Genomic DNA, 23672 nt, shown 5'->3' on the forward strand with positions numbered 1-23672 from the left:
ACACACACACACACACACACACACACACACACACACACACCCCCACACCCACACACACACACACACACACACACACACACACACACACACACACACACACCCACACCCACCCACCCACCCACCCACACACACACACACCCCCACACCCACACACACCCACACACACCCACACACACACCCACCCACCCACCCACACACACACACACACACCCCCACCCACCCACCCACCCCCCCCCTGAATAGCCCTGCGGTTGCTCAAACCTCTCAGGAGTTACAAACGGTCCAGGGTCGAGATCCTCCAAAAGCCCGGGGGGCTTACCCCAGGGCTTTTACCCTAAAAGATGGATGTAAATGCAAAAGAGTGTTTCCCTTTTTCATTCATCCCCATTCTTGGGATTAGCTTTAGAAGTTTTGTTCTGCCATTTATCTTCACTTGTTGGAGATGTCTTGACAAACTCCTGAGAATTAATTTCCCATCAGCTTTTTGCCTCCTCTTCTTGAACTGGCAGGTCAGATCTCACCATATGCATTAGAAGAGGTTATCTGGATGGGCCACCCTGCTCCATTGTCCCTTCTTACGCCTGTCCCTGTCCCAGCAGGAAACTAGTGTCATGCACATGGAGAGAGCACTGAGGGAATCAGACTCCTCTTCCAAGCAGCCCTCCACTCCCTGCCTGTCATCAATCATTGCATCCTGCTGCCAAAACCAATACAATTGGATCAGGCCCAATACACGGGGTGTTTCCTGCGAGTCAGAAGTGTGCCTTTTAGTTTAATATATTCCCAATGTTGATCCTATTAGCAGGAAAAATCAATCAATCACTGTCAGCAAACATCACCAGCCTACAGATTGATCACAGTGTCAGGATTGTTGGAGGATTCTGCAGATGCAGAAGGCATTTGTTAAATGCTATTTTCAGAAAGACATATACATATATGTATAAGACACACATTTATAAATGTCTTTGTCTGCTTAAAAAAAGAAAAAAACACACAGTTCCTTTTTTTTTGTATTTTTTTTTCTTTTTTTACAAAAGCGGTCACAGTGATAGTCACTTTTATAAGAAAAATCCTTTTTGAGTAGGAAATTAGCAGAGTTTTGGGAGGAGGGAGCTTGTTTTGTTCCTCCTGAGGAGTCAAGCAGGGTTTGGCTTGCTGTGCCTAAGGGAAAGGAGTCTGGAGACATATATACCACAGGGGCAGGAAGGCTATAGACTTTCCAAAGAGCAGAATTGAGGCAGCAAAAGCTGTCGGTGTGCTCTGTGGGAGAAATGACCCACTAAGGTGTGAATTCAGCCATCCCCCTCCAGTGCTCAGCCTTCATTTGGGGCTGTGCTCAATAGCCCACCAAGTTTCTCTCTCCACACCCTCCGCTCCTTTCCCCCAGCAGAAATAATTGGATTTTTTAATGCTGCTCAAGCAACATAGAAAGGAGATTTCTTCCACAACAGGCAGTGTAGGGAGCTGGGCGCACCGGCACTGCAGGAACCTGTTCCCCATCCCAAACCTGGGAAAGCCTGGTGACCCCAAGAGCCAGGCAGAAGCCAACATTTTCCCTTGCCAGCCCCAGCGACAGTGGGAAGCGGGCGAGCTCCTGGCTCTCTGTGGTGCTGCAAGCCAGCACAAAAGGTACACAAAGAGAGGCGTGAGGGAGCCTTGCCCGGGCATAGTGTCCCAGAAGGGATAGGGGGAATCTTTCTCCTAGCCAGAATGCCAGCCACAGTGGGCAAAAATTTAAAGCAGGGGGAGGGGGGAGATGAGCTGTGGTGAGAAAAAAATTTTTTTGAAGGGCTCTTGACATATGAGATGTCAGAGGAGAGGCTGTGTAACTACAGCCCCTTCCCCTGTGCTAACCAGGTTACGTTTTTGGGACTGTTTTTTCCTTCAGGGGCTGTGTCTCTGCCAGGCACTGAGCAGAGGTGCTCTGAGGAGGGATTTGCCCCCTCAGGACCCTCTCCGTCTGCTCCTCACTTTCCAGGATGGCCAGTTCAAGCCATCTGAGGCCATGTTTGCATATGCCTTAAGCTAGCAGCCCCTGAAAGCCAGCCCCTGTTTAAGTGCCTGAAGATGGTTCAGGGAATCACCTGGCCCCTATAAAATATCCCAGGTATAGTACAGGGCAACGTGCCCCATGTTAAGCTGGTCTATGCAGTGGAGGGACAGCCTGGTGTGACCTGGGGACCATAAAGTGGGAAGCCTCAACCACGACTCAGCAACATGCCCAGCAGTAGCAGTCCCTCGGTTTGTTCATCTTTTTCAGGGAAGTTTTAACTAAAGCTGGGTTAAAGAAGGGAAGCACCCCCCCCAGGGACTGACTCCTGGTTATGCTGAAGGTAGAGATGGAAGCGATGGACTTTCCCCAAGCATGACTGTCACATGTCACCGGCATGCTGGGAATGGCTTAGTGCCACCTAACCAAGGCCTAGGGGTGGTCTGTGAGGATCACTCCAAATAGCCCAGCCTTCTCACCTGCAGGCTTTGCCCACACAAGTGTTGCACAATTTAATTATTCTCACGTAGAGAAATTCCCAAAATGCCTTAATGGGAATGGAGCTCTCTTGTGCGAAGAGGAATGGGGATGCAATGCCCAAGCAGCTTTTGTACTGCTTGAAGTCTTTTGTAGCGATGGCGAGGGGAGGAAAGAAGCATCACCCATCTGAGATGCTCACAGGAGAAGTGGAACCCAGATCAAGACTTACCCCTGGGCACTACTCAAGCACCATCCTGTCATACGGACCTTGGCATCTGGCATACCCCACTCAGAAGTGGGAGATAATCCCTGAAGTCATCAAGCTTCAGGGTGACTGTCTCTTGCCTGCAAAAATGCAAAAAGCTAGTGGAGAAGAGGGGAGATGGGAGAAAAGGAGACAGAGTTCCACAGCATATGTGTCCTGCAGAAGGCAGAAGCCCCTCCTGAGATGGGGCTCTGAGCAGGATTTGCTTGAGACAGCACAATAAACACATGATTAAGACTTCATTTCTTCTTTCAGTTCTATGGGGGAAAAATATTCAGTAGCTTCATTAACAAACCTGTCCCTAATCCTAACCATACAAACTGATCCTTCTGCAAAAAACTGAAATTATATTAGCAGAAATCCACCCGGTCTTACAGAGTCTGTTAGTAAATGAACTTTTAATGTATTGAAAACATATTCATTATAATGTATAAAGAGGCAATTTTCATTTTGTTTGTGTTCTTAAGAGTGTGACAGCGTCTTGTTTGCGACTGCCCCTGGGTATAAGCTATCATTGTGTAACTTAATTAGATATTCTACATGCTAGTGTGAGGGACATATGTCTATTCACTGTAACAAACATCAAGAGTCTGCCACATGCTTTCATGTTTCTGCTACGTTGAAATAAAGGCAGAGCAAGTGCAAGCTCTCCCAAGGACCTGTGGCCCCAAACAGCTTGAACACAACCCGCCGGCATTCACGGATTGGTTACAGTTTATTAACAGCCCATAAACTTCTCATCTGCTCTTGGGCACTCGTTAGGGTTGTCACCTGCAACTGCCAAGAGCAGCACAATCGCTTTGCAGACGTGGATCAGCGTTTCTCAGATGACACTTGCACTCGCTCTCTCCTTCCCAGCTCCAGCAACACTTTATACAGGGCATGAGGTTGGTTGAAGGTGACCCAAAATTAAAAAGAAAAAGCCTGCTGGTGGAAGTTCGGGTGAGCAGTAGCTACAGAGAGGCTGCTGCACTGCCTCGTCCTTTCAGCTCACGAACCTGCAGTGAGACACCGATGTACTCAGGTTTCCAAATCCCAGCCTGAGGACCACAGGTGACTGACATCACCTGTTATGTGTGCTTGGCCCCCATCTCTTGCCTACTTTTTCCCTCATCGGAAAAGCCATAATTTTGGCAAAATTAAGGGATTTAAGAAGACAAGAATGTCTGACGGTGAGTCAGATCACTTAGTCCAGGATCTCTGACCAGCGGCATCGGTGGAGGTTTAGAGACAGGGTATGAGGACAGAGCACAGAGAGAACAGGATTTGCTCATATATTGTCTGAGCATCTGGACATCTGCAGATACCACTAAATACTTCAGGAAAAAAAGTCTTTGCCTTCACAATGTAATCCACATAGACAGTGCAATTGCACCAAAATACCCCGGTGGCACATCCAATTTGGCTACGAGCCTGCAGAAATCCAGCCCTGCTTTTTCCTTCAAGGATCTCAGCAGCTTCATTTTCTGTGGCACCCTATGCTGGGCGCTCCATCTGAAAGCAGATCATGCCAAGCCTTTCTGACTGTGCCTTTACACCAGAGTAGAACAAGACTTTACCAACTGGGAAGTGTGTGGGGAGGGATATCAGTCCCTCCATCATGCCAGGTAACTGGGCACAGGTGCCTGGCTGGGGAAATCTGGCGGAATAATTGGCAGGATTTAACAACTTGCTCGCCTGCAGCAGAGTCATAGTCTGGATGCAGAAGCTTAGAGCAGGTAGAAGTAAACCTGAGGTGTGCATTTTTCTCAGCGATTTCTCAGTGCTGTTGCAGTGCACCCTACTAGCCCAGCACCTGAGTGCCCTTTGCTCACCCAGAGGGAGCGCGTCCCACACACACACACGCTGAGCCATGCAAGAGCTGCTGTGGGCTGGCTAAGGGAGGCTTTCCAGCCTGGCTGCTGCCAGCAGCTTGCATTTTTGTCATCCCAGCACTGCTGGGCAATGGAAGAGGCAGAAAAGCCTGCTAGCAGTGACTGTCCTGGAAATAGCACGCTTGACAAATGCTTCCCAAGGTGGATGTTGTTCGAGTTCGTGGCAGGGCTTCTAGTTTTACTATTAAAATAATACTTCCACATTATTCTAAAGAGGACAAAAGCTACAGCACTTTCAATGTCTTTTGTAAGGCATAGGTCTACACACACACAGACACACGATCTTTCCCACGCAGGGAGTGCAGCAACCCCAAAGTCCACAAGAGGTCCATAAGTCCCTGAGTGTGGACCCATATTTCACAGAAACCATGGACACTTCTGCACTGGAAAGGGCATCACTCTGGTGCCTGGAGGGTGGGTGGGTTTTGTCACCGGCACTTCACTTCTAGTGTCCCCGCTTTTGTCTCTGGTCAGTGGCACGGCCAGAAGGACAAGGGCAAGGAATTACCTGGTGCCCTCAGCCCAGCCAAAAGCTTTTCTCATCTTCCTCCAGCACGAATTTTCAGCAGCGACCTCGAAGCTGGGGTGCTGCTCAAGGCCATGGCAAAGGGTAGGGCCCTGCCAACATCCTGGCTTCAAGGTTACTGGTGAAAATCTCTCCTCGCCTGCCTCTGCTCTGTGGGCACAGTCGTGGGCCTTGTAAGGTGAAGAAGATGCTATGGATCGGGTAGCTCCGGGAAGCTGAACATGCAAGGAGCCAAGTGAAGGTTTTGATGCTGATATTTTTAGTACTTTTAAATTAGAAGTAGCTGAAAAGACCAGATTAGAAACAGCACAAGGAAATAGCTGCTCGTGGGTGCTGCATGTGTCAGCATGCAAAGGCAGTGGAGGAAAAGTTAAAGGCTTTTTATTTGTAGTTTTTGTTCCCTGCTCACATGCGCACACATGTGCATCCAGAATGTCTAATACTTTAGATACCTCCATCAAGAGGCCAAAACATGCTTCTTCCAGGTTTGCTCTTTAAGGAAACAAAACTGTTCTGTTTATCCTCACAAAGGCTCGTGCAAGGCAGGCCAGACTGCAAGCTAATCCCCACCACCTCCCATCCCGGGACTGTCCAGCCCACCCTTGGCTGAACATCCCCCCTCAGAGCAACAGGGAGGGAATTCATCTTTATGGGAACGGTCTCAGCCTGACATGAGCAGGGACGCTAATTATGGGCCCCGCACTGCTCTGTATGCAGGGGGAGGTTTCAGTGGTGTGCCCTGCCATGCTGTCCCGGCTATTGTTTGCTGTGCACGTCAACCATCTGGAAAAAGTGAGCGGCGAGAGCACCCCGCTCGCTTCAGCAAGCTCCTGCCGCTTCCTGCGAGAGGGGACCCACCAGCAGCCAAGGAGAATGCTGCGGCTGTGCTGCTGCTCCCGCACGTGAGGATAAGGATGGCTCTTTCACGCCATGCCACCAAGGAGGCTCTCCGGCAGCCGTGTCTGCCCGGGGCGACTCTCACCCTGGCATTAGCATACAACATCTGTCATGGCTGAGCCCTGGAGGGCTCAGCACCGTCCTGCGATGCCGTTGACACACACGTGTGGCTCTTTGCAGCTTTCGTGCTGCTGGGCAGGCAGAGCCAGCACACGGGCAGGGACCAGAGTGGGTGCTGCACTTCTCGCCAATGCTACCGCATGGTCTGTGCTGTGCCAGGAGTGGACATGCCTTCTCTCCCTGCACCTATATGCATTTGCTCTACACCCCACCCAAGGCATAAAATTATTTTAAAAATTCAGAGTAATTTTTATCTCATTTTTTGAGACTATTATTTGAAGATATTTGTGAGTGAGATCTGTTTTGCATAACTTTACTTGCAAAGAAGTGAGTGAGGGTTGCCGGTTGTACTGATTGTTGTTGTACTGATGCCTCTGCTTGCTTTCCTCAAAAGCTTTTTTGTTTGGTGAAGGCAAGTTTGTCCAGGCCAGAACAGACAAGCAACTTTTCCATCACTCCAGCATCTCTTGTGTCCAAATGTACCCTGGCCTCGCTATGAGGAACTGCATCTCTGCGGGCATTAAAAGTTTGGCTAATGGAAAAAGAGGGAAGGAAACTGTAAAATGGAAGCGACTACAATATCACCTGCAGCAAAATGAGGCTGGTCATTCCCACTATTTGGTGTTTTCCTGTTCTTCCAAATCTTCTTCACCACACAGGCACAGAAATCATTTCACTGACTATTTTCTGAGGCAGAGACTGTAGTGCCTGCCTTGCTTCTCCACGTTATTCCTCCAGTGGAATTCTCAAAGGGGCTTCACTTCCCCACACCACCAAATGACCACATACAAAACAAATGTATAGGGGAATTTGGGCATCATTCCACTCAGCATGCAAAGCCTAAGCAACTTAGCTAATCCTATTTAACAAAGCGCCTTGAGGACGTAAGGTTCTCCATTATGCTGACTTGCAGGCATTGTCTCTACTGGGAAGCTCACACAAAATCAGTCAGAGCTGCAACGTGCAGCACCATAGTTATCACATACCAATCTGCCACGTGAATTCCTCACACCGTACCAACTTCCCATTGCAGACAAGCCTTTAGGTCCCACACACCTGTCCTGCTCTCCACTGCGGCTGACTAAGCCACTTACACCTCTGACCCCTGGTGAAGCAATGCCTGTGCAGCACCACAGATCTGCGCCCAAACCCGCCTGTTCAAGCATCCCCCTCCAGCGCCTGTTCCCCTCTGCAAATCCTGGAAGAAAAAGCACAGTCAAGACCTACCACTGAAAAGATCGTTTTGCCTCAAGTAACAGGAATCCCAGCATGGCCAGCAGGGCAGGACGGGTTAGGACCACAAGGCATGCAGCACAGAAAGCCGGGTTTCAGCTCTCCCTTCCCCAGGCATTCAGTCCACACCGGGCTGGAGCTGGGGGGTGGTGGTCAGTCCTTGGGCTCATTGGTGGCAAAGGTCCGGCTCATGGCTCCTCCCAAGTTTAAGCAAAATCAGACTTTGCTGAGGCAAAAGAATGGTGTAGTTCTGTCCCAGGAGGAAGGCAGGAGCAGGGAGTGGGGCTGGGAGCTGGAGTGGCGGTGGGAAGATGGGATGCAGTGAGAGGACTCACAGCATCGTCCTACAGAGCCAGAGGGTGGTTAAATTGTATTTTTCAAACTTACTGATTTGTTGCCAAAACCAAGTAGACAAAGAAGATGTTTTTATCCTAATGTAGGAGTAGCCAGCCACTTACTCCTTACCACATACAACTTGTGTTTCAGCTTAGCAGGTTCTTCTGTGCTTCGCTGAATTCATAGGGCAGGCTGGAATTTTCAAAGGCGCCTAAGGGAGCCAAATAGCCAGTCTCCATTTAACTGCGGTGTGATCTGAGCATCTAATTCTCTTCAGGTTACTCTCAAAAATCCCATCTCTAGTACCTATGTGTGCGATGGCCTTGTGCGCTGGCTGTCGGGCTACACAAAGACGAAAAGAGTCAGTATCTTAGATCTTCATCCTCTGGTCTCAGGACCAGATCCCAGACACCCCCCCACCCCCCTATTCCCTTTTGGCATCTAGGCTTGCTCCATTTACTTTCTCCGCAGACAGAGGGGTTTTGCTTCCTACATACAGCAAGCGGACATGGAAATTGCCCACGCTGCAAGGAGGCTGTGCCAGCAGAAAGCAGACCAGGTGAAGGGGGGAACAGTACCCCTCTGTGCTCTCCATAAAGGGGGAGAGTGGCTTTGTCTCCCGGCGCCTCCTGTTTTCGCAGGTGCTCTAGGAACTTGGCTGCAGGACGCTGGCCTGCCACATCTATTACCTTTTGGATGCCTATAATTAATCATTCATCCCTTTCTGGGCAGGGAGAATGGGAGTTTCGCCCGGCGCGGCCCCGGCCCTGGCTGCCTCCCCACCAGCCCATTCGGCCGGTTTGTTCCCTTTCAGCCCTGCTCTTCCTGCCGCTTTCTGCCCCCTCAATGGGGAAGGAGCGAAACCGGATGGCTGGCTTCAGCGCGGGGAAATGACTTCAGAGCCACCTTTGTTTCTCCCCTCGTTTCTTTGCCCGCACTTGGCCGTGTGTCGCTATGAAAGGGCTCGTTTGAAGCCGTCTGGGACATCCAATAAGCGGTGCAGCTTCGGCCAGAAACGCTCGCATCTTTTCGGGCCGAGGGAGAAGCTGAGCCAAGCTGCCAACTTTCTGCAGCACAACTGACCATGACATCGGGCATTGTGTTCGAAATTAGCCACAGGCTTCCAAGCAAATTGTCCTTTTGGATTGTATCGGTGTAAGCCCTCTATAGTGTTTGGCTTTGGCTGCTGACTCCAGAAAGCCTCCAAGAATATTTCTTGCTCTCGTGAGGAAAGCCAAGGCTTTGAAAGGGATTTTATACACCAGCGTGTGTGATTTCACAGCTTGCTGGCATGACTTTATTTTGTGAAAGACTAGATATTATTTTGCACGCATCTTCTATCATGTAATGTCGTTAAAGTGAGCATTTGATTGCTTATTTCAAGTTGTGACAAAGAAAAAAAGCTTCTCTTTTTTTTCCTCATTTATTTTCAGTGAGTTAAAACTGTGGGTAACTACATTTTGTATTAAGGTGTTTCAGGTTAACAGAGTACAGCCAACTGCTACAAGGTGATATATTTGTACTTTTATTATTCTTGCATATTTTTCGCTAAAAAAACCCCCAAGAAGCTCCTGATGTCTGCAGCAAAACATATTCACTCAACAGAATTATTTGCAACTGAGATACGAGTTTGCCATATTTTAACAGAAACAATAAATGTGTTTGAATTAGAAATTACTTTCAATTCATCCTTTGCACAGTTACTATGCTCATCTGCCTGCATTTTGAAAATGGTTTATTAATATGAAAGCAAGAGAAAACCCAAGAATTTGCCACCACAACCACATACATCACTCTCTTTATAAAAAACCCACAGAGAGGTTAAATCAGGTACGTGCTTATCCTGGCAATGTAATGAATTCCCACCTCTTCCCCAACACAGCATAAAAGGCTTGAACTTATGTATTACATTTAGAGAGAGTTTGTGTGTGTGCAATACCCACAGAGGTGCAGGTGCCACAGCCCCTGTGGTAGTCCCAGCTTGGTGAGAGGGGACCCCAATCCGCTTCAGTAGCAGCTGTCTGTTGCCCCTGTATGCCTGGAGCAGCTCCCCCAGAGGCAGTGGGACCCCTTGGTGGGACTCCCTGGTGGCAGGACCCGCCAGGGAGGGAGCAGGGCAGACAGGCTGTATCACAGCTTTATGAGCATCCAGAAAATGCCAGGCAAGAGCTGACTTATAAATAGGAGGCAGCCGGTATCGCTTCCTCCCCTGGGTGTCATTCTCCCCTCTCCCCGCAACACTAATTTGCCTGTTTCTTTCCTATTTTTTCTCCTTCTGCCTTCTGTCTAGTAGGGTGGCCAATTCAGTCACCCACCACAAATGCCTTTTTTTTGCTGTAATCAAGAAGGTGACTTGAACACAATGAGTAAGGCCAGCCCTGGCCCAGGTTTGCCAAGTCTGTGCCGAGAGAAGAGGCTGTGTGCCATGCCTATAAGCGTGCCAGGAGCTAGCTTGCAAGCGTGAGAGTCTGAGAGGAGACCCCTGCTTTCTTTTTGAAGGTTTTTCTTTCTTTCATTAATTCTTTCCTTTCCTCTCGGGGATCTGGGAAATGCAAAGGGGGAGGGATGGTAGTGACCAGGACTGAACTCTTGCAACAATAACTCAAAACTGTTGTTGTTGTAATGTACTTTTTTTTTCCAGAGATGAAAAATACCCTTCCAGGAGAAAAAAACCAACCAAAACCCTGCGACAGAGCAGAAGTCTAAGCAGTAAATTTTCAGTTTTGAGCCTGCTGCATTACACCTAGCAGCATATGCGCTCCTGTAATTCCCTTGGAGAAGAAGGTGTCAAAACTGTGTGTGTGCGCCCAGAGCTCCTCTCCCACAGCAGGAGACTCCACTCCCCCCCCACCTGGGACCCTCAAGGTGCTGATGCCAGAGAGGTGGTTGTGAACAGGGTGTAAAACAGAGAAACAGGGAAAGAGGATGAGGAAAGCCCTACAAGCTTGGTCCTCACCCCCTCTCTGGCTTCACTTGCACAAGGAGGGAAAGGGTCCCATTTCACCACAGGCCCTGATGCCACCTCCTCTGGCCAGGGACTCCCTAAGGGAAGAACTGGTTTCCTACAAGGCCCTCACGTACTCCAGTGCCCTTCTCCTGTCAAATGGGAATTTGCGCATGTGGTGGGACAGTTTGTTCAGAAAAAGAGCATCCTTAGGAACGTCAGTCCCAGCACCTTCCTGGAGAGATTCTCCTTGTGTTTTCTACCACCTGCAGGATGCTTATGGGTTTTTTCCTCTGCATTGAACTTCTGCACAGGTTTTGGTGAGGAGCCCCAGAAGAACACGGGAGTATGTTACTGTTTTCAAAACACGCGCTGAACGCTGGAAGCAGGATTCCCTGGAGCGTGAGGCAGGCTCTCCCTCCGACTACTCACAGTGGGAGCGAAGCTTCTGCTGGTGGGTCTTGCCACTTCAACCAGCACTACACCACCACCCCTGGGCAACGACAGGGCGCTTCCGAGGGAGGCAGGAGTCTCCCATGTACCGTTTGGTAGAGCACGAGGGATTTCTGGAAGCGGGGCCGGGGTGCCCCTGACAGCCTCTTGCCGTGTTTTCCCGGATTCACGAGCAGCTCCTCTCGGCCCCACCAGCAGCACGTCTGCTGTACGTTATGAGCCCAGGTCACTGCCGGGCATGCATCGATCTCCCGTTTGCCTGAACTGTCAGGCAGAAGCTTAGAATCCTTCAAAACCCGCCCGCGTGCTTTTCCCGTGGACCCCCCCCTCCCCCCCACCGAACAGGTCCGGTCCCCGCCGCGCTCGGGCGCTGTGCCCGAGGGGACCCGCGCGCTCCCGCCGCCGGCACGCGCCCACGCGCGGCCTGCGCTCGCCCCTCCCCGCCCCGGGCCCGGCCTGCCCGGCTCCGCGCAGGGGGGAGGCGGAGTCCGGGGAGCCCCTCCGCACCCCCGGCCCCGCGGGCTGCCCGGCCGCCCTCCCAAGGGCTCGGCAGTCCCGGGCTGAGGCATTCAACAGGCAACCGAGAGACAAGCGCGTCCGTAACCTCCCGCGGCTGCTTTTTGCGGGTATTTCCGCAGGACCGTTCCTCCACTGAGAGTCACACGCGTCCCTGGGAACACCGTTAGCCCGGGCCTCCCCTCCCCGCGGCGCCACACCGGCCGGCGGGACACGGCGCGGAGCACCGGGCGCTGCCCAGCGGGCGCGGAGAGCGAGGGGCGGGGCGGCGGGCAGGGCGGTGACGCCCCCTCCGGGCCGCGCCTACCGCCCCCGCCGCGCGTCGCAGCCAATGGAAGCCCGCTCCCCGCCGTGCCCGCCCTCCCATTGGCCAGCGCCGGGGCCGAGCGGGCGCGCCGCGTTTAAAGGGCCCGCAGCCCCGGGCGGTGGCTCCGCGCCCCGCGCTCCCAGCGGAGCTGCCGGGAGGAGCGCCTTTCGGGCACGGGCGGCTGCCCCGGTGCTCAGTCCGTGCCTCGCCTGTCGCCGCGGGGACAGTCGCCTGTGCCGAGCCTTCAACGGGAATCACACAGTCACCGCAGAAAAATCACCCCACGGCAATTCACGCGTCCCACCCCTCCTTTGGCAGGGACAGGCTCAGCGGTCGTAACTGTAATACTTGGTAATTATATGATAAATATTTATAGTGCTCCACTGCTCGGGGTGCGGTGCCTTATTTTTTGTCAGCTGGCAGGCATCCCATAATGAGCCTTCACACTCGGGATGAAAGGCGTGTGGGTGACTTGGCTGTGGCCTGCCAGAGAAGGTGGCGGCAGGGAGAGCAGAGTGGCATTCTGTGCTTAAGTCCATGACGCTAAAGAAAGGTAGTACCGGAGCCCTGGAGAGAAAGGGTGTGTCCTCCAAGAACAGCTTGGAGACCAAATAAATCAGCATGCCCTCCCCGCCACTGGCACCGCCAGCATTTATGAAAAAGAAATGGTGACTTTGTCCTATGCAGTGAATGAAACTTCAAGGCTAGTCCAGATGGTTATTGTACGGCTTGGGTGGTGGCAGGATCCGAGATGCAGGTTGGGCAGCTTGAACAACTTCGGGGAAAAGCTTGCCAAGCATTCACCGCCCGCCTGGGCGCGCTTGCTGGCACCATTGATATGGGCAGGACATCACCGGGCACTCTGAAAGCTCCATGTGCTTTCAGAGCTGTGCACACATTACAGTACTTCTAGGAATAAAAAGTCCTTGGAGTTGATCTGCAGGCTTTTGCTGCAATAGGAGTAAAAGACTCCAGGAACACAGCCTCTGAATGTAAAATGAAAGGCAGCTCTTCAAAGCCCAACTTACCATAAGTCTCTTTCTTGCCATCATGGTCCCGCTCAGGTCATCTCGCAGCCGTTACTGCATTGACAGATGCTATTTGTTACAGTTCTCACTTCTCCTCTTTCACAATGGAATTACCAACGCTTTTTATTAGGAAAATATTGCAAACACTTGTTAATACTAATAGCAGCAAGATTAAATTGTTGCATACTTTGTATGCAGGGTTTTCAAAGTCCTTTTAAAGTTGGTCTAATTTTTTTTTCTGTATTCCTACAAGTGAGACGGTGGTAAGATGGCTTGGGCCAGGGATTGCCATCATGCCCCCATTTCATGCTAAGAACAAATCCAAAGTAGCTGCTAGGCAGTCTGGGAGAAGTTCAAAACCTAAATTATTTTTTAAACATGGCAGGATAAATATGATTATTTTTTAATTTATTTGGGACCCTCTTGCTACCAATTTTGCTGCAGGGTACATGCTTCACTGTAAGCTCTCTTAGTTTGGTCAGAACTGCACATGGAGCAACTTTTTCTGCGTGTTTTTGAAACAAACCTCTGCATCGATTTTCTGTGGGTACCTCCCAAATTGCCAGCATTCACACTGCTTCTTGTTGACATTTAACCTCAGTCATTTCTAATGACAAATGAAAAAAAACAACTTGAAACTTAAGCCAGCCTTCCCGAGGCTAGCTCTGATGCTCTGTCTGATCCAAATAATGTAAATAAGTCTAACACTGACACGTTTCAGAGAAAATGGTAATAAAGTTATATAATTACCTGGATGGATGGATGGAAAACTTAATAAGACATCGCTGATTTATTAAACAGCATTCAGCATTTGGGGGCTGTGGGAGTTCTGAAGGCTTCATTGGCATACAAATCACTTCTTAGACAAAACTAGCAGGTTTCTTTCCTGTTCCTTTAATTAGAGCATTAATCTCATTCCCTACCAGTTTTCCTTAGAGTGGCCCTTGGAAACTACCAGGACAAAATCCTTTACTCTTGCGGAGTCTGATTCCTGCTTTAAGAGCAGCCTCCAGTCCCCACGTAGCCATTTTCTTGCCTATGGCAAGATTACAGTGTGCAGCAGGACACAATTGTTTTATAAAGTAAATAAAGTGACTTTTGTTGAAGCCAGTGTGAGGCAACCTAGCAATGTAAATGAATTAATTAAAATGCCTCACAGGAGTCACCGAACTACTCACAAAAGAGGCGGCTGAAACAGGATAAAAATAAAAAGCACCTGTGCAATGTTTTAGGGATGCCGATTTGGAGAGAACTATTGAAAATCACTGGGAAGGTTCACTGAATAAATCATTCAACTCCAGAACATATGTGTGCTCCTGGTTATGGAAACACAGTACGTAGCTGGCTCTGAACTGCAGGAATCATAGGACAGTCTGGGAGACAACAGCAGAAATACAAGCCACAACTTCTGGAGCTGCATCTACATTTAAAAAAAAAAAAAAGACCCTCTTCTGTTCATGCTTGATGTAGACAAAAATTTATGGCCTTCTGGGTCACACTGGCTTTGTCCTCTCTAAAGTAGCTAATAAATCACAATGATTTCGCTCTGATCAATTGACATCAGTCTCACTGTAGCCACCCTGAACAAACAAAAAAACGAGAGGGAAAATGTATGTGAAGCAAATAAAGCATTTGATTCTGAACTAAAGGCCTGTAAGTAAAGAGAAGAGAAGGAAAGAAATAAAAATATGAGGCTCAGATTGTCTTCTACTCCTCAAGACTTTTAGACTTATGGGAGGAGGTTACAAAACACTCAGATTGAGCTACGTGATTTTTTTAACACTAGCATTTATTGGGATTTTTTTTACAGCACTTCCATTACAAAGTGATTATAGAGAGATCACAAATTAGCATGAGCAGGTTTTTAATCTTAGATAATGCTCAAGGCCTGACTGATTTGTGCAATAGTCTCTGACTTATGGGTATCTGGGGCTAAGAGTGGTATTTCTCAAGTGACTCAAATGTTAACATGATAAAAATAATATGCTTCTCTTTTCTTTCAGTGGTTTTACAGTAAATTCCAAAATACTGCCTTAGGTCAGCTCCTTGGGGCAATTTCTACAGAAAACTCCACAGGGCCTCCTGGTGGATTCTCTCCTGCGCGTACCTCTTCTTTTGTGTTGGTACTGGCGAAGGCAACCATAAAAACTTTCACTTGCCACAGAGAAAGAGAAGGTCTGAGACAAACCTAAGCACAGCAGAGAATTGGTTGCACAGTTTCAGCTGGGATTCAGAGAGAGCTCTGCTGCCCACATGGAAGATGTACCCGCACAGAGGAATCATCCCCAACGTATGACAAGCAGGGCATCACTTGCCAGCTTTGTGCTGAAGCAGGAAACAATCTCTCTGACATCCTGAGCTTGGGCCGCTGTGAAAATACAGGGCAAGATCTTGTACTCAGCACAGTAGATTCAGAGAAGCCAGTTCAGAGCACAGAGGACAGATTAGATGGGTTTGCAGAAGATGTGCTGCAGCCTTCAGTATTGGCCACCATCAGCTGATGGCTTCCCCGACTGAGTTATGGCACACTCTTGTGGACCAGCTTCAGGTATTGAAGGCTGGATCTGCATCTGCCAAGTCAGGAGAATATCTTGTAGCTAGCCCATTATAAAAAGCCTGCCTTGAAATGTAGGTTAGGAAAGGCACATGTGAGGAAACCAGGGAGGCTCCCCAACTCCAACTGTGAATGCACATAGGGAAATTTCACTGGAGCAGCACAACTGTCTGTTTGGTTTTGTCCACCCATCACTATAACCTTCACTTGGCTCACATGCAGAAATAGCATTTTCCCATCATCCACGAAGGAGCTCACTGAGGTTTGAGGATGTCTCAACCGTGGCAAGGTGACCACGTAGGGTGTAGAAGCAGCAGGGCTGTGTGCCACCTGAATATGGTTGCTACTTGACTCCACTGTGACTGACAAAGCTACATTCAGTGCTTGTGGGTGCTTTCATATGGCCAGAGAGAAAATTCAATCTTATGGGACAGGGAACTGGATTTGTTTAGCCTGGAGAAGGAAAGCCTGAGGAGTGAATAACAGCAGTCTCCTGCTGCTTACACGGAAGCTGCAGAAAAGATGGAGCCAGGTGCATCTCAGAGGCATGCAGCAAAAGGACAAGAGGGAGTGGACCGGAATCAGCAAAACCCTGAGCACCCTGATATAACTTCAAAGTGAGCCATGCTTAGAGCAAGAGGTCAGACCACAGACCTCCTGAAGTCCCTTCCCACCTCAATTTTTTTATGATTCTGTGACTGCAAATGACGATCACCAGCCGTGTCCTCTAAACCTACGTTAGTTAGCAGTTAACTTCTGCTGTGATGCATGGTAGATTTTAGCCTTTCTGTACCTGTGAGATTAAAAGAAAAAAAAGTCATTGCTGTTAAATTTCACATTTTCTCACTTTCTGCATGGCCCAAATCAGTACTTCAAAAACTTTGTATGACAACTGAAGATCTATTTTAATACAGTCAGTGCAATGAAATCTAATCAGAGCAAAGAAATGCCATACACCACTGCAGCATTTTGAAATATTAATAACTTGTGACAGTCACTCATCTAATAACATGTAGTTGCAGTCCCGCTGAGCAGCTACGGAAGGTGTAACACTGCTAGCAGTGGAAATAAGACCCTGTTTATATGTGGGTTTCGCTATATCAGTCTGTTTCTTCTGTGATGGAAAAGCCTATGGATCTGTTTAAATGCAGGCTTTTGGTAAAGGAAAGGAAACCCAAACTGCTGGTATTTGTTCCTGGGGAGCTTGAGTGTCTCTTTCAATTGGTCTCCCTGCAGGAATCTGTACTGAGGATTTTTTTTTACATTTCTGGCAAAATAATGACAGTCTGAGGCTCCTTGGGCATAATTCAGTAATTATGAATGAAGGCCATCTTCTGAGAAGGATAAAAAAAGAAAACAGAAATTAAAAAAAAAACCCAGCTCTCTGAATTGAATATACTTGGAAAAAAAATTTGCATGCACTTCCAGATTCAAGCAAAGTAAAGACATCTTCCAGATACTTGTTCTTTTTTCCAAAGAATTTCCTGACTGACATATGTAATATCAATGAAACAATACCTCGGTAATAATACAATTGATCCTGCTGCAGTAATGAAATTGTAAGTAGAAAGACAGCAGGCTGAAGACCTCAGACTTTCACTTGAAACAAAATATTCAGGCTTATTTAGCCTGTGGTGGTTTTTTTATGTCAGGTTTTTGAGTGGAAAAGTAGCCACACTTGTCAATCAGCTAACTTGCAGCGCTAATAGATTCTGGTGTTTAGGGGGTCAGCACAGAATTTAATTTAACAACTTACAATACGCCCACATGCCCAGAAAATGTGGACAGCTTGATAGGGTTCACTGAGCCAAAGAAGTAAGACCAAAACAGTGCATTAATGTATAGGGGAAGAATAGTTGCAATCAGTTCCCTTGTGAATTGGACAGAGAACTTGGAGATGAAGCAATTATCAGCCATCGGGGATTAATAGTAAAGTGTGAATGCCAAGCTGTATATGTTAGGGGCAGAATATGTTGCCTATAGAAAACAACAAAGAGCGTTTCTTACTATTAAGTGAGATTAAACGTAATGGCCTGATTTAATCACAAAGGCAGAATTAAATTCAGATGGCAACTTCAAAGTGGACACATGCACAGAGCCTACTGCATACATTTACATATAGCTGGCATAGCTTGGCTTGCATCACAATGGGAGAAAGTTTCTTTGGCCACTTAAACAATTTTCTATTCTTGGCTTTTTGTTAACATTCACTGTATTTAGCTCTAAATTGCTTTTAGTTAATAAGATGGAGCTAAGAGTTATATTTATTCATGGAAGCTGTACTTTTTAATTCTTTCAAGTAAAAAAAAAATCCACAAAAAACAACAAAACAAAAAAACCCACCCCATAGCAAAGGGTCAGCAGGAACAGAAAGGCTGTAATCAGATCGCAACAAAAAGCTGCTGTCCCGACCTACCCGTTGTCGCCAGCCCAGGGAGGTGTTGCATGCTGCAGGTCCAAGCATGATGTCTGACACTGGGCGTGCTTCCCTTCTTCCCTCCTCCCAGGGCTCCCACACCAGGGTTGCACTGTCCAGGTATGTCTGGCTTCTTTCACAAAGCCACAAAGCAGAGGCACTAACGAGGACATCTGGGGCCAGTGTTCCGAAGCTCCAGGTTTGCTTCTTCATCCAGAAATGGACCACCGAAAGCAACACAGCAGGGCCTGATGCTGCCAGCGCTCAACTTGCTTTGCTTGTTGAGTTACAAATCTTTTGCTGGATCTTGTTCGTCATCTGAAGCTGCCTGTGCGCACCTGCATCACTAAGCCAGCCAAGATCAGCAAGCCCTGCTGGACCTGGTGTCCCTGGGGTAACAACCCTGCCTACCCAGGGTCGGTCTTGATTTGGCTGGGCTGGAGATGAAGAGAGAGCACATGCAATGCTCAAGGCTTGGATGAGACTCTCCGTCTTGAAACCTCACTTATTTTTAACAGTTTTGCATGGCTTGCTCTCTCTGGTGTTCATCCCTATGTGTCAGCCTGGATGCAAGTCCGCTCTTCCACTGCAAAGTAAGTGGCCTAAATTTACCATGGAGGGTTACTGCAGTGGAACCAAAGTGCTATAAATTCCCTTTCCAGTTTATTTCACAGCTGCTACATGGAAAATACGCTCAGCCTTTGGTCTGAATCTGAAACGTGGGTATAAGCCTTCCCATGCATACAAAACTACCCTGTGACAGGCTGGGCAGAGCAGCAGCGTTGTAACACTACATCACATGTGGTACGAACAGGTATTGACCGTGGGAGTAAGTGACGGGAGTAGCAACAGCTCTTTGGAGTTGGATCACGTTGGTACAGAGCACCAACAGCACCCTCAGTAGAAAGAAGTTGGAGAAAAAAGCTGAGGAGCCATCAATGAAATTGAGATCAACAAGATAAACTCCCAACTCTAAAACATCAGTGCCCCGTGCTGACCCCATGCAGCTCCCAGGGTGGGAAGCAGCTGCTTGGCAGAAGTGCCCATGCAGGCTCCAACCAACCTGACATAGGATGAATCTTCAGGAAGACACTTTTAAACTTCAGAGGTCCCCTCAGACAGGTTGTTCTCTCAGCACAAGGCCATCCTCACTGCATAGAGCCTGGAGTCCAGCTCCATCCCAAAAATGCTGAGAGACCACCATGCGGTGCTCACTTGCTACCCAGGCCCACAGACTCCCTTCCTTGGGGACGTGAATTGAGAAAGTAATGGAGAAAATCTCTCCCACCAGTACACAGAAATATCAGTGACATTGGTGGCCAAGGACCCAATAACTGTGGCCATGATCCACCCCCCTCCCCAGGGTGGCTCCTCTAGAGTCTTGTCCTCCAAAGCCCCATGTACTTCTGCCTCCTTGAAGACCCTGCCCAAGCCCTGCTCCCTAGGCTCAGACCACCCAGATCCCTGCTTCCCAGTGCTCCCACCCACAGACCCCCTAGACAAAGTCCAGGGGAGCTGCTGAGCCAGAGCGGGTAATACAGCCAGCAAAAACCTTCACAGTCTGACACTGCAAAGACTGGCTGTGAAAGGAAAGGGGACAAAATGGGCTGGGAGGGAGAAGGTATTCCAGAAACACCCATTTGTTTCCCAGCCAGCTGTGGGCAGTGGTGCACTGCTGGCACAACGGCATTAAGAAAAGCATACTGCTCCTCCTCAGGGGCAGATGGCAGAGACACAACCACCTCCATCACCTCTTACCACCTCATTGAGTACAACCCACCCTGGCTGTAACCCCAAGGAGATGGTCATGTCAAGGAGGTACGTATTGCTGGTGAGGTCCAGGCCACGACAGGAGAAGGCAAAGCCACGCAAAGGGCAGCTGCCTGTCTGCAACGCTGAGCAGGCAGAGGAGACCCCCTCCCATGCTGCACAGCCCCTCTCCAGGCATTAGGTTTGTAGCGGGGGACAGCAACCTCCCTGCTGCAGGATGGCTGGGGCAAAACTTACCACCTGTTTCCTTGAAATGCCACAGTTCACTCAGCAGGTTTTTAAGGGGCCTGTTTTGATATTCCTCCTGGGAATAGAAGGAATATCCCCGGTGCCTTTAAAACAAGCTGTCTAGGAGAGGAGCCTAAAATCCTTGGTCCTCCTCCCATCAGCCTTCTGGATAAAATTTGCCAAAGGCACATCTAAGCAAGGGAGGAGCAGAGCCTATAGCTCTGGCTAATAGAGGAAGTTGTGGGGTTTTTCCCCACACTGAGATACCAAGGCGGTAACTCTCAGGGTGGAGGTTTGCATTATATAATGCCCATGAAGATCAGAGAGCAGCCTGTTTACTTCCCAGGGAACCCACCGCACAGCATAAGTGGCAGAGCCCTCTGCTTCTCATCCCAGGGCTGCTTTAGTGCTGCTGGGATGGGAACCTCTGCTTCAAAGGAGGTGAGACATTTCGGACCCGCCACTGCTTATGGAGAAACAGCTTTCTCTCCTTGCTCCCTTAACCTCGGCAGGCTGATGGCTCTAATGACACAGCCCAAATCCTCTCACATCGAAAAGAGGAAGGCCAATTTCCCAGAACAAAAGCCTGAAGTACTAGTGTGACAGGTCACTAAACATGATCATCTCCTGCTCCGGGTGAGAGCATTGAAGAGGGATCCTGCTAAGTAGGGACAGAATATGGGACAAGGTCTTAACCTCCGCCTGTGCCTTCGGACACTGGGATCGGCACATAAAGCATCTCGAGTGCCGGAGGGGGGGATGCTGAGAGCCGGAGGTGTCGGCCAGGGGCTTCAGCACGTTTCTCAGGCAACTGCAGGGGGAATGTCACAGCTATAGCAACTGGCTCTCCAGTGGTCTGGAGGGGAGCGGGGCCAGTGGCAGCACAGCCATTGTAGCCCAAAGTGAAAGGTCAGGCCGTTTCATTTTTCACTGGTCAGCTGTAAATTTCCTAGGAGCATTGGCCATGATTTACATGATTGTGCTGCTACCTGCCTTCTGGCTGGTGGATTGGCAGTGCACAGCTAAATGCAGTTGTGCTGTGCCCTCCCCTGTGTCCCATCTCAGCTCCTACAGTCCTTCACTGCTGCCTGGGGCCTTTGCTGGGCAGCCACCAGGTCTTCTTCCTGCACAGAATCTGCCCCCAGATGATCATGAAGGTTGGGTAGTCATCACACAAGCTTTTAACTGTCCGAAAATTAACTCCCTGGTCCAAACCGACTGTCCTGTCTCCTTTTTGCACTTACGGGAGGTGCAGGGGCACCCACTTTTTCCTATACCTGCCTTGGGATGGACGAGGGGACACAGGAGCCCTGAAAGAGGTGAGATAAATCCTGCTCTGTGTTTCTCCTGACCCTGGCTTGCAGCATTGCTTCGCTCCAGCTCCAGGCCCAGGAAGCTTTCTATTTTCTTCATTCCATCCAGTCTGGGATGTCAGGACGGGCAGGATCCAAAGAAAAAAGCATCCCAGCATCCCAGCATTGAGTCACCAATTCAAGGCCTCCTTGTTCTGCTGGTGCAGTTGGTGGCTGAGGTAGTTTTAGTGGCTGGGAAAACAGATGATAAAACCTTCTCCACCCCAAACTGGTACCTCCCTCCTCCCCAAATAAACCCTGACTGGAAACAACCCACTGGCTTTCAGGCTAAGCAGCCAGGCAGGACTCTGCTTCACCACATAGCCAGTCTGTACAAAGGCTAGCACTGGAATCCCTTCTACACTGCCCCAAATTTCAGATAGACCAGCCTGCAAGGGAGAACCAAAGCTGGGGTGAGCCCACGTCCCCATCTGGGCTAACATGATGTGCATGTTTGGGCTTGGTGCAGATTTCCTTCTCCCTTGCTTCTCCCTCTGTAATACAGATCTAATGCTGCTTTGCCATGTCAAAGAGCTCCTGCAAGGACTGGCACCAGCATTGCTTCTGGGACATAGAGAGCAGGTGATAAATAGTCTGATATTTACATTCTTGAGGAGCAGCAGCATCTCTAGGATAAGCACATGGGTCTCCTGGAGGCAGACACCCTTCCAGCCACAGTTTCATTAGGTGGAGCAAGCTGCTGCAATGGCTTCATGCTCCTGAAAAGGCATGCAAAAACATAATATTTATATCCCACAAGCAAATAAAATTCATACCTTTCACAGTAATAAAGTGGACAGTGTGCTGAGCCAGAGCTGAGACCTGATCCTCAATCCATCCTCTTCTGTAGAGGTACTGAGGTTGCACCTGGAAGAAATCACAATGTTCAGTTAGTGAGATGGGCAGTCAACAGTAAGGTTTTGCAACATCCCACTGTCTGTAACTGCCAAAACCAAGTTGTATGGGTTTTCTTTCTTTTAAACCAAGAATAATTCTGCTGGCTCATTAAATATTGCCACCAGTTCAACGAGCTTTGGATCAGGTTCATAATCATGCAGATAGTAACAGCGCTGAAACTGGGGATACTTAATTTTCCCCAGAGGTTCTGCTATATGATGGATGAATTTTATTTATCACTGTCAAACATGCAAGTATGCCTTTAAATTATCCCAAGGACATGAATATGCAGCAGAGAGAAGGGTGCTGGAATATGGAATGTATAGAGGTGATCAAAGAAAAACAACGGCACTTAGAAGTTTAAAAGGGATATTCTAGCCTTCATTAAGAAATCGCTTTCAAATTATTTGAAAAAAACTATGAATACTCATGAGACTAAAAAGATTTAGAGCACAATGTTCAAAGGACACTGTACAAACTATTTGTGTAAATGATTTCTTCTAGTTCTTTGGCTGAGCATCTCTCATCTTGTATGTTTGGGAACTTGGCATTATGAGTTTGATTGTTTTGAGGGGAGGAATTATTTTTAAAGTATTAAATAATATACAAAATCCCACTTACATGTTATACTTTATCCTGAAGGACAGTGATAGTCAACACAGGCTATACACAGATCTCAGCTTTATTCGAAGTTTATATCCGGAGCCTGAATTTTCAAGTAATTCAGGCAAAGAGGGAACAGGGGGCAAGCAAGCAGTGCCCTTTGGGAGGGGGCAGGTGAATGAAGGAGGTCTTCAGGCTGGTGGCTTCTCAGTAGTGCTCCCATTTCATATGCTCTCCCAAACAGGCACTTTCTGAGCTAAAACTTACCCCTTTCCTGGAGCCACTTGGTTTATTAAACCCCAGCCCTCCTGCTCCGAGGTCTACACGTCTTTCTGAAACCAGCTGGTCAAAAGCCTCCTCTCTGTCCCCCCACCGCAGGGGCTCCTGGCTGCTGGCAGCAAACCAGATTGTGTCCACAGGCTCCTGTGGAAGCACTCGTAAATCTTGGCCGACCAGCACAGCGCCTGCCCTTCCCACCCTGGGCACCCTGCACCTCTCAGGTGCATCCCACCCATGCCCTCCCCAAAACCAGCGAGATGCTCAGTGACCACCAGTGGCCAGGGCTTAAATATTACGTATTTCTAAGGTGTCACTAGGGCTCTTCCAGCCACTGCTTGTTGTAATTATCTCATTTACCCTGAGAGATGCAACCTGTCCAGGTTAACGGAAACTATTCATTGGAAGCAGCGGAAATGGCAGCAGTGAGAGTTCAGTGCTGGCTCCCTGTGCCGCTCCCAAACGCTTTACCTCTGCCTGCATGGGAGGGCTGATGCTCACAACCTCCTGCCACAGGCGGCCCAGCCTTGCCCTCCCATCTGCTCGCCTTTTCCTTTATGAAGGCAAATATAATGTCAGATAAAAAGAAAAAGGAAAAAAATAAAAA

General features: G+C 48.9%; 1 long non-coding RNA gene across 1 annotated transcript in view; it reads right to left on the reverse strand.

Moving 5' to 3' along the window:
* Positions 1 to 207: 207 nt before the first annotated feature.
* The window catches only part of LOC308058655, a 78817-nt gene continuing 55352 nt past the window's right edge, over positions 208 to 23672 (reverse strand). Inside the window, exon 3 of the long non-coding RNA XR_013925927.1 lies at positions 208 to 22156. This is a non-coding gene — a long non-coding RNA (uncharacterized lncRNA). The remainder of the gene's footprint in view (positions 22157 to 23672) is intronic.

Source organism: Falco punctatus (genome assembly GCF_963210335.1).
Source record: "Falco punctatus genome assembly, chromosome: 2".
Lineage (NCBI taxonomy): Eukaryota > Metazoa > Chordata > Aves > Falconiformes > Falconidae > Falco > Falco punctatus.